Source organism: Pinus tabuliformis, chromosome 4_1, assembly GCF_031772625.1.
Source record: "Pinus tabuliformis cultivar Carrire ecotype Pingquan chromosome 4_1, CPIR1, whole genome shotgun sequence".
NCBI classification, from domain to species: Eukaryota; Viridiplantae; Streptophyta; class Pinopsida; order Pinales; family Pinaceae; genus Pinus; species Pinus tabuliformis.
The window spans coordinates 924272711-924282946 of record NC_142303.1 but is presented as its reverse complement, the minus strand read 5'-3'; positions in this window follow the sequence as shown (position 1 = coordinate 924282946).

Genomic DNA, 10236 nt, shown 5'->3' with positions numbered 1-10236 from the left:
TCTGCTGCAAAAAGAGTTCTAAGGTACTTGAAGGGAACTCAAAACCTTGGAATCAAGTATACACAGGTGGACGACTTCAACTTGATTGGATACTCTGATTCAGACTTCGATGGAGACAAAGAAACTGGGGTATCTACTTCAGGATATGCTATGAGTCTTGGATCAGGAGCTGTCTCCTGTAGATCATGCAAACAATCAGTTCCAGCAGATTCCACAACAGAAGCAGAATACGTGGCAGCAGCTGAAGCAACGAAAGAAATTGTGTGGCTCAGGAAAATTCTTGAAGATTTGCAGGTAAAACAAGTACAATCAACTCCACTCATTATTGATAACACCTCTGCAATAAATTTGGCCAAAAACCCAAAGTTCTATGATCGTACTAAGCACATCAATACTAAATATCATCTGATCCGACATCATGTTGAGGCCAAAACAATCCATCTCCGTCATTGTTCCACAAATGAGCAAATTGCAGACATCTTCACCAAAGTGCTTCGAAGAGAAAAGCTTGAAAGATTCAGAACGATGCTTGGACTCACCAACATCCCTTCAGATTAAGGGGGGGAATGTTCACACCTAATCTGAAGGCGGTTGGGTAAACTGGAACGTGAACAGTCATCAAGAAGATGAACTGTTCCGTCTCCTTTTTGTATATAAACAATAGTTCTCTAATGAAATAACAGATCAGTTTTCTTCTGCTCATTCTGGAGTTACCCTGGCCTGACAGTCCCCACTTGTATAAATAAGAAGGCTTCAAGCCTCAGTAGGTTAGCCATTTCATAGTATATTTTCTCACTTTTGTGCAGCTTTGTACTCAGCTCATTTTCGAGCTCTTTTTGAAGACAATTTTGTGATGTAACTGCTATTTTTTGATAAATGAAGATGAACCAAGTTTTGAACCAGCACTGATCTTTTCTAGAGGGTTGAAGCTCTTGGGTTAGGGCCCAACCCAAGCTGCCCAACACCTCCTTTGTGTATTTATATGCTTTTTCTTGCATTCATGAGATAATTTCTGTTGTTTAGGTTAATCTTACTTCATTAGATTAGGTTGCTTTTGATGGTTAGAATAGTTGTTTTTGCTTCAAGTTGTTTGAGTAAGTTGCTGCAGTGACAAAAAAGATCCAAAAAGGCTACCAGTAGGTCTTGATCTCCTTTCTCCCTCCTTGGGACCATGATTTGAGATGAAGGCACTATTGCTGCCACCAAAAACATTGTTTTTGCTTTTCCAATGCAATTGCTAGTGTGATATTTTGAGTTGGAGAAGCTGATATTAGTTTGGATTCACATGCTTAGATAATTTCATGTTCATTTACCATGGTTTTCTCGCATAATCTTCTGTTCATAACGTTTTGTTCAACATTTCTCTGGTTTTAGGTCAGAAATTAGGTTAAAATAGACAAAACTCTATTTTTCGGTTCTTTCTTTGGTCAGTTTTGAGAAGTAAGTGTGCAGCTCTCTTGTAGAACATTCCAGCTTATCATTCCTCCATAACATAGCCTATACTAGTTCATCTCTCAAGATTTCCCCACTCATTCGCCACACTTCGCCAAATCTGCCCTAATTTCTACGTTTTTCCACAAAGTTTCTTTCTTGCCCTTTGAAAAAATCCAACCATATCCTTTGTTCCTGATCTTCATTGACGAAGTTTTAGACCACCCAACACCCCCATCCAGCCTTCATTTCCATTTTCCCATCATTTTTTCACCTTCAAACCTCCAAAAACCACTTTCGGCCTCCTCCTGTAGATCCTCCTATAGAACCTCCTATAGATCTCTTGCAGCCTCCTGTAGAATTTCCTGTGAGTGATTTTTTGAAGTTTGATCGCAATTAAAGTCTTCAGAAGGGTACTAGGGGCTTCTTAGGACCTTTCCACACCTTCTTCACCTTCTACAAAATCCAACTCCATCTCCCTTCGCCACCAAACCTCTGCACAATCACAACTAGTCAAAACACAAGTATAATAATTCCACATAAAAATGCTCAAAAGTACAAAAAGATGATTTCTTCTCATTTCTCTTCAGAAGTAGCTTGAATAAATGCATTTTACCTTTTCAATAGTCAATGACACCCATTTCAGTAGTTTCCATCTCTTTTCTTGCAAAGGTAGGGTTAGTGGGTAAACTAGGGTTTGCTAGGGTTTGCGTTTCATGTTAGTTCTCCTCTTTCTGCAAGTAGAATAGCCTCTGTAGAGTCAGCCTTCTTTCATCAAAGTTAAAATATTCTTCTAAGAACTCATAGAAGTTGGCTAAATCTCCTAGAAAACTTGCGCCAGCTGATCAAGTGACAGGTTGCAGTAAGAGCTAGTACTTGTTCATACAACACCATCGCTTCCAAGTTTGTTACTAACTACCGGGTTGATAAAAGTAAAGAAAGAAGCCCCAGGAGTTGCAACATTATTGCTGCAATACTGGAGCTCACCAATTCATGAGGCCATTTTTGGACTTCCACATACCTACTAGAAATATATTTCACATATTTTTCCATCTAAGTGGGTTTCATCTACTTTTGAGGTGATTTTATGCACTAGAAATGCCTTCAAAAATCTCAACATCATTCTCCACTAGTCTTGATATTCATTCTTCTTCTTGTGCCTGATCCTGAATGCTTGTGTCCTCCTTTTCCATTTTTTACATCTTTTTCCATCTGTTTCCATCAATGATAACATATTTCTAACACATTTTACCCAAATTTCATAGACCATTAAAAGAAGAAACCTATGCATCATTATCATCCTGTAAAATCCAAATAGTATTCACTGATTTTCAGCCTTTTGCATAGACCTGAAAAAAATTTGTATTCTCATCAGCACTTTTGAGCCATATGGCTCTAATTTTTTTATGCCACTCTTCCTCCCTAGAAGCAAAGACGGAAATTCATGGGAATCGTGGAAAGTGAATCCTTCCCCCACAAAGGATGAAATGGATTCAAGTTGCCTTTCAAGCACTTCTAGTTATTGGAGCTCCAAGAATTTCTTCCTTTTATCCCACTCCTTTGTCTCGATTTTAATTTTTTAAATATTTTCTTCAAAATGAGCAACAACTGAAGCATCCAATTAAGGAGAAAAAGGGGTGTAGTGGGACTTAACCAAAGATAAAAAAATCCTCATCCTTTAACCACGATGAATTCATCTCGAAGGGGATGGCCGTTTTTTAGGTGCCCCCTTTATCTCTTAAATATGGGAGAGTGGTCCAAGATATCATCCTCGCTAATCCATTATCTAACCATAGGGAGGGAGTCCATAAGAGCCTCAACAAGGAGAAAATTGTCAATTCTCTTAGCAATCCAATCATCCCTTGAACACTCGTTCCTCAAAGTGGGGGAAATATTGATAAGTTTTACATCCACTAGCATAATACGAGCAAGACAAATTTTGAAATAGTCCACGAGAGGTTTCGACTGGGCTTTGGGACCCCAAGATTTAGAAGGGCCCAGTGAGAAATTTAAATCACCCCCATAATGACATGGTTAGATTAAAAAAAGGTTATTTAAAGTCAAATCCCATAAATCAGTACGATTGAGAGAAGGACCATATATATTGATAAGGGGCATAGAAAGGCCTAGGACCAAAATATAAACCACAATCCCCAAAATAGACTCCATGTACCATATGCTTGTGACAAGGATATGCCAAGGGTTCCAACCAGCTGCAAGACTACCCAAACGACCTGAGTTATCCAATGTTGTGAAAGACCAACCCTTCAGGAGGGATTCGAGGCATAAGGAAATCTGAGCACTACTGCCAAGGGTTTCTTGAAGTAAGATAATATCTAGAGCATTTATTTGAACAAGCTACTTGAAATCATGCTTTTTTGAGGGGCAAGCCAGACCCTGACAATTGAAGGAAATTGATTTCATTTTGGAGGAATCAAATGGGTAGGGAATGCTCTAAGGGAAAATCTAATGGATGATTGTTTACTGACAATGAGATATTCTTGAGCTTTATCCTTGGATTTTGAGAGGAAATATTTCCTACCACAACTTCGACCCTCCTCAAGAGACAAATAAAGATGACCTAGACCCCAGGTAATTCCACCCCTCCATGCAATCACATGTTGACATCGAAGGTGGTATAGGATGTCATATGTAACATGAAAATTTAATGTGAAAAAGGAGAAAGCAACAAATGGTATTGATATATCACTCACAATATATGAAACAATAAAAATGGAAGAGGCAATGAGAAGGGAAGATAACCTTGATGGAAAATAAGAATAGGCTTCACAGAGACCCACAACTGCCCAAAGATGATGCAAAAAAGATATAGGAGATGAAAACTAGCATCATTTATGTAAGGAAGAAAGGAGGAAAGGGAGTAAGAGACTCAGTACTTCAAATAATAATATCGAGGAAGTAGGAGGTTGAATGTCTAACTGAGGAACTACAGGAGGCCAAAGAAAAACTTGTTCGACACCAACAAGGACCAAAGAGATTGAGCAAGTTGTAGAGGTACACAACTCCTTAATATGGTCCTCCTACTCCATTCCACCCCTCAGAACATTTCCATTTAATCTATTCATCTTCTTATGAATAGGAAGCACACAATTCTTCACATTATGCCCATGTTTGTGGCATCTCCAAGACTTGAAAGGGATGCCCTCATGATCCAACATAAGAGGGTCCATCCTAGGACCCGTTTCAAAAGCCCTAGGGAGACCACCATGGAGGTCCACACTAATGCGAATATGTGCCATAGACATATCTCCTGTTGTGAGATAGGAGGAGTCATGATCTAGGTAAACCGCCAGTAGATTGCTAAGATCTTTGAAAATAAGATCGTGCCACAAGTGGGTAGGAAGACTAGGTATTTGAACACACAAATGGACTATATCAATGCATTTCATTCTAGCATCAAATAAAGGAGTTCAAGCCTTGAAAACAACAAGAGAAGAATTAATTTTCATTACTTTACCATTAATAAGTCTTGTGTCTTATTCATGCTGGAAGATAATGTGAATACATCCCTTCGCAAAAACCCTAACAAAATAATGGCTTTTATTCATGGGACACATGAAAGACTCTACCCAATCTGAGAGGAAGGGAAAACCAATTTTTCGACCATGAGCCCTGCCTATCAATGAAGAGTGAAAAAGAACCTCTACCTATTGAGTGGACACATCAGAACCTAGAGATAAATCCATCGACATAATCTCTGCTTGTTTGAAGAAATTCTCTTTCTTCCTTTTTTCTTGGGATACACCTTTCCTTTTATAGGATGGACTCACATTTGGCTCTGTAGAATCATCCCCATTGACATGCAACACATCCTGAACCCTGGAGTGTGAAAACTAAACCCCCTCTTGTGAACCCATGTCCCTCGAAAATAACTTGTCGAAGGAAAATCAAGGGGAATATGAAGTAAATGAAACGAGCCAGAAAGCCAAGAGAAGAGAAAGCCCTCACTAAAACCTTGACCCTTAAAGGAAGATGAAAATCCCCTAGAGGATGTAGGAAAAATACAAACTCCCACGACCTAGAAGAAAGATAATGCAAAACGACAGGAGGAGTAAAACTCGAGCACTAAGGGGGAGGAAGAAAACCTTGAAAACTATTAGAAGCTACATGACAATCCCCAACGCCTATAACCCCAATCGATAAAGAAGCAGAGGAAACACAAAATGGAAGAAAAGGCATACATTTATTAACCATAACATATTTCAACCCAACTACCAAACAAATGGTGGACCCTCCATGAAAACCATGAGTAGCCTAAGATTGTTGGGCCCATATGTCTTGAGATCCTGACAAATCTGGACCAAAATCTAGAGGGACCTTGTTCCCCATTTCTAGGGGACAAGTTAAATATAGGTCAGCTTAAAAACCTAGCTAGGATCCACCTATAACACTACACTAGTCAAGTATAGGAAAACTCATAGGGGAATAAACAAAACTGAAAATCCATGACATAACCACCCACTAAAAAGGGTATGGTAAGATTTGGATGTTCACATACAAAAACACGACATGGAAACCATGAAAAGTAATGACCTGACCCCTAACTCTGCAATGTCAACCGCCATGCATAGATTCAACTACCACACCTTGGCTCCCATTGCTCTGCCTCTAACAACCTTTCACAATCCCCACATCAATAAGATGGTGAATCTCGAACAGTACCTTAAACTTCATGTAATATGAGGACATGCGGTACTTTAGTTGTAAGTATGGATCTTTATCATGTGCTTTAAGTGTGAGGATGTCTCATAATTTAAAAAATGTATAACTCTAGATAGGAATCCATGGTTATCTAAATGTTGTAGTCCTTATGAGTGTAGGCTTAAATGGGTGTAGTACTCCTATTAGAATGCATTCATGAATAATTTCATGCGTGCATATAACATGTGGAAAAGAAATTACTGTATCCTATTAAACATTTACATTACATGGATTTCATAATGATAATTCAACTTGTTAGTTTGATACAAGAGTGAATGTCTTAGATATGATCTTGGATTTGTGTTTGGATGGAGAATGATTCTTGGGTCTGTTAAATGAGAAAAGAAGATTCACATATTTGAGTTTTTTTGTTAACATTTCAAAACCACCAACCAGGTATTGACAATGAACCTAGTTGTTGGCTCCAAAACATTAACAAAAAACTCAAATATGTGGATCTTTCTTTCTCAATAAACAACTCCAACCACAAAAACTTGAAAACTATGATTCTTGGGTCAACATTTTGACATCTTGATAAAGAAATCAAGATCAACTTTGAAAATTAAAATTTCAAAACTTAAAATTAACATATGCAAATTCAAACTAGAAGTCTAACATTTGAGTTCTTTATCATAACTATACTTAGGAAGAGCATTCTAATGCCACTCTAAATGATGCATAGTATAGGAACAATTTTTTTTTTAATGAATGTCAGTAAATGTTGTAGCTATCATACTCGAGCAATTCACACTTATTGATTAACATGATGATATTCATTGAATGAGATGATAATTATTGTGTTTTCATTTCTATAGGGGTAAATCTTCATCATCATAATCATTCATTGACGTCAAATAAATATATACTTCAATTCATAGAACACGTGCCATGGAATGTGTGTGTGTGTGTGCATATATTCAAAAACATCTCAATTATACGATTTTTACAACATGGCACCATGTTCCCAATATACAAGATGACATTTTATGCTAAGATATGGAAATATGGCATATGATACCCTAAATACAAAATGTTACTCATTAGTCACCCATTGACCACTGTCACCCTTGCCACTATCAAATGGAACTTGAAATGATGATATTGATTAAATGAAGTGGCACTTATTATGTTTTCATATCTTAGGAGTAAATCATCATCATCACAATCATCACCATCATCATCGTAATCATTCATCGACATCAAATAAACATGCACTCAATTCATAGAACATGTGCTATGGAATGTGTGTGTATTCAAAATCGACTCAACTGTACATTTTTTTTCCAAAATGGTGACAGTGTGCCCAATATACAAGATGGAACCTTTTTCCCATATGGCATATAGTTCCCTAAATACAAAATGGTACTCATTGGTTACTCATTAACCACTGCCACTGTCACCACTATCAACTGGATCCTAAAAGTTGATCTTTCTCATCTTATTAGAAGCAAGAGCTCAAGTCCTTTTTTTTGTTTGGGTGTCATTTTCCTCTCTAAAGACTACACAAAGAAATAACATTCTTATAATGTTTTTTACACAATGAATTACCACAATTAGAAAATGATACTTATAATTCAAGCTAAGAAAACCTCACCATAAATGAAATTGTTAGTCGTGAGGGTGTTTCCCTCTTTCATGACCCTAATTTCAGCTATGCTACCCTATAGTAGTTACACGAATCAAAGCACGGAATTTAAACAAAAGTACTAAAATCAATTCCATTCATGATACATAAAAAAATCATTAATGAATAATCTCACTATGAATGTCTTAGCCAATGATGGAGATTTGCTAGTTGGTGGAGCATTTAGTTGCACAACCTACTTTGAGGTAACATCTACTGCCACATCCACTATGCTATCAACACGGGATGACGGTTGGTGGGGGGGAGGGGAAGGTGTATGGTGACGAGGTGGTGAAACCATATTAGATGAAATAATGGTGGCTATAAGTGGGGGGATTGGTGGGTGGTGTATGGTTGCAACCACTATGGATGGATGGGATGGAAAAAATGGTAGGGGTGGATGATGATAAACACCCATAGATTGTACCAAGGATGGAAGTACCAATTGGGAATAAAGCAATATCCCAAGAGCTAAGGAAATGTGGCGAAAGACCAAACTTGCCTTGTAGCCTAGGGAAAATGATACGTATAAAGTGGGTGGTAATGAAGGGTATGATGATGATACTTCCAACCTAGACTGTATTGAGCCAACCTACATACACATTTATAATATTTTAACTATTTAATCAAGATAACGTAAAAAAATTCACAAGATTTAACTTGATACATGATACCGAGGATGGGGGTGTTATGCCCATCCCAAAAGGATATGGTTCATTGCTAGATAATATTACAACTTGTAGAAATATTAAATGAAGGCCATGATTATATTTAAACTAAAAAAAAAATTCAAACTAAAAGCATCTAGAATATAAATTGAAAATATATGACAAATTTTGCAAGAATGGATCATTTTAATTCACCATACCTAAGTGTATGGTACACCAAATGTATAGGCTATTGCTACTATTGCATCAATGGAAAAAATTGAAACTATTTCATCTTCCAACATCAAGAGTCTGCTATTTACGTGTAGTAGTTGCAAACATCATATAATTAGATATAGAAAGGAAATACACAATAAGCTCTCTCTCTCTCTCTCTCTCTCTCTCTCTCTATATATATATATATATATATATATATATATATATATATATGGTTAAGATACTATCCTTCTCCATAAAACTCTCTCTCTCTCTCTCTCTCTCTCTATATATATATATATATATATATGGTTAAGATACTAACCTTATCCATAAAACTCTCATGTTTATTGGCATCAATTAACCCATAAAATGTCAGTCAATAACTCAAACATTTGTGAAGTTAATATGAGGCTCCATGTTACCTCTCTTGGCTAGAATCTATTGTAAGAAATGAAGGATCAATTCCTCCTCCAACATCACTTGTATGTCACTCCTTGTAGGATATAATATTATGAAAGTGCTATGTTGCACCAAGCTATGAGTCAAGGTAATTATGACTTTCTAGGTTTTAATAATGCTTTCCCCTAATGTAATGTGTTGGGTATGGAGATTAGGCATTCACCTGGGAGGATGAGCATCTAGAAATGGACCATGCCTAGCCTTTTCTCTATCCTGTTTAAAACTATGACCCACCCTTGGAATTCACTAATGTCAAAGCAGTCGATATGGAGACCTAAGGTACATTCTACCCATAAATTCCTAAAGAAATATAGAGAAACTTCCCTATTATTTCAAGGACGTTCTTCAAATACCATAAACCATCTATACATCCAATGGTATATAAATACTTGGAAAGTACACAAGTCCACATAAATGTGTTTCTTTGTGGTTGGCAACTGTAATATTCCTAATTAGCCATGGCTAATTGGAATATTTGATTTTGCTCAATTTTTCATTCTATAGTTAGTTATAAATAAAAAAAGAAGTGAGGGAGGGGGACATAACTCACTTTATGAATAAAGTCACTCCCTAGTAGCACAACGTTGTAACTTAAAAGGGAAGCCAAGGGGGCCCAAGGACCACGTAGAGAAGGGACCCACGCAAACACTTGGAGGGACTGTGCAAATTGAGAAGAAACACGTGGTAAGAGAGAGGCTACGTTGGAGGAGGTGGGCCTTAGGGTTTTGAGAGAGGCCAACACTATAAAGGAGAGAGAAGCCTTCTCATTTTGATCATCCGATTATGTTGCATTTGAGCTAGTCACTTCGACTTAGAGCACACTAGCTATTTAGCTTGTTTGCAGCACTGTTTAGTGCATCGAGTGTCTTCGTTCGGAGATCTCACCCTTAGCCCCGGGGGACTTCGAGTGCCTGCTCGGGAAAGGTAGTTCCATCAGTATTTTGTAGGAGGAGTGATTTCTAGAGTTGAGGAGGAGCTGAGTATTTTTTATGACTACGCAGTCTTAAGAGGGGAGGACACAGTTCTTTTGGGTAGGTGCTCTGGATTGAGTTTTGTGGAGGATTTGAGCTCAGAGATTGAGCAAGGGATCAACCTTTGTATATTGGATGATTTTGGCAGAGTTTCACGCAGAGT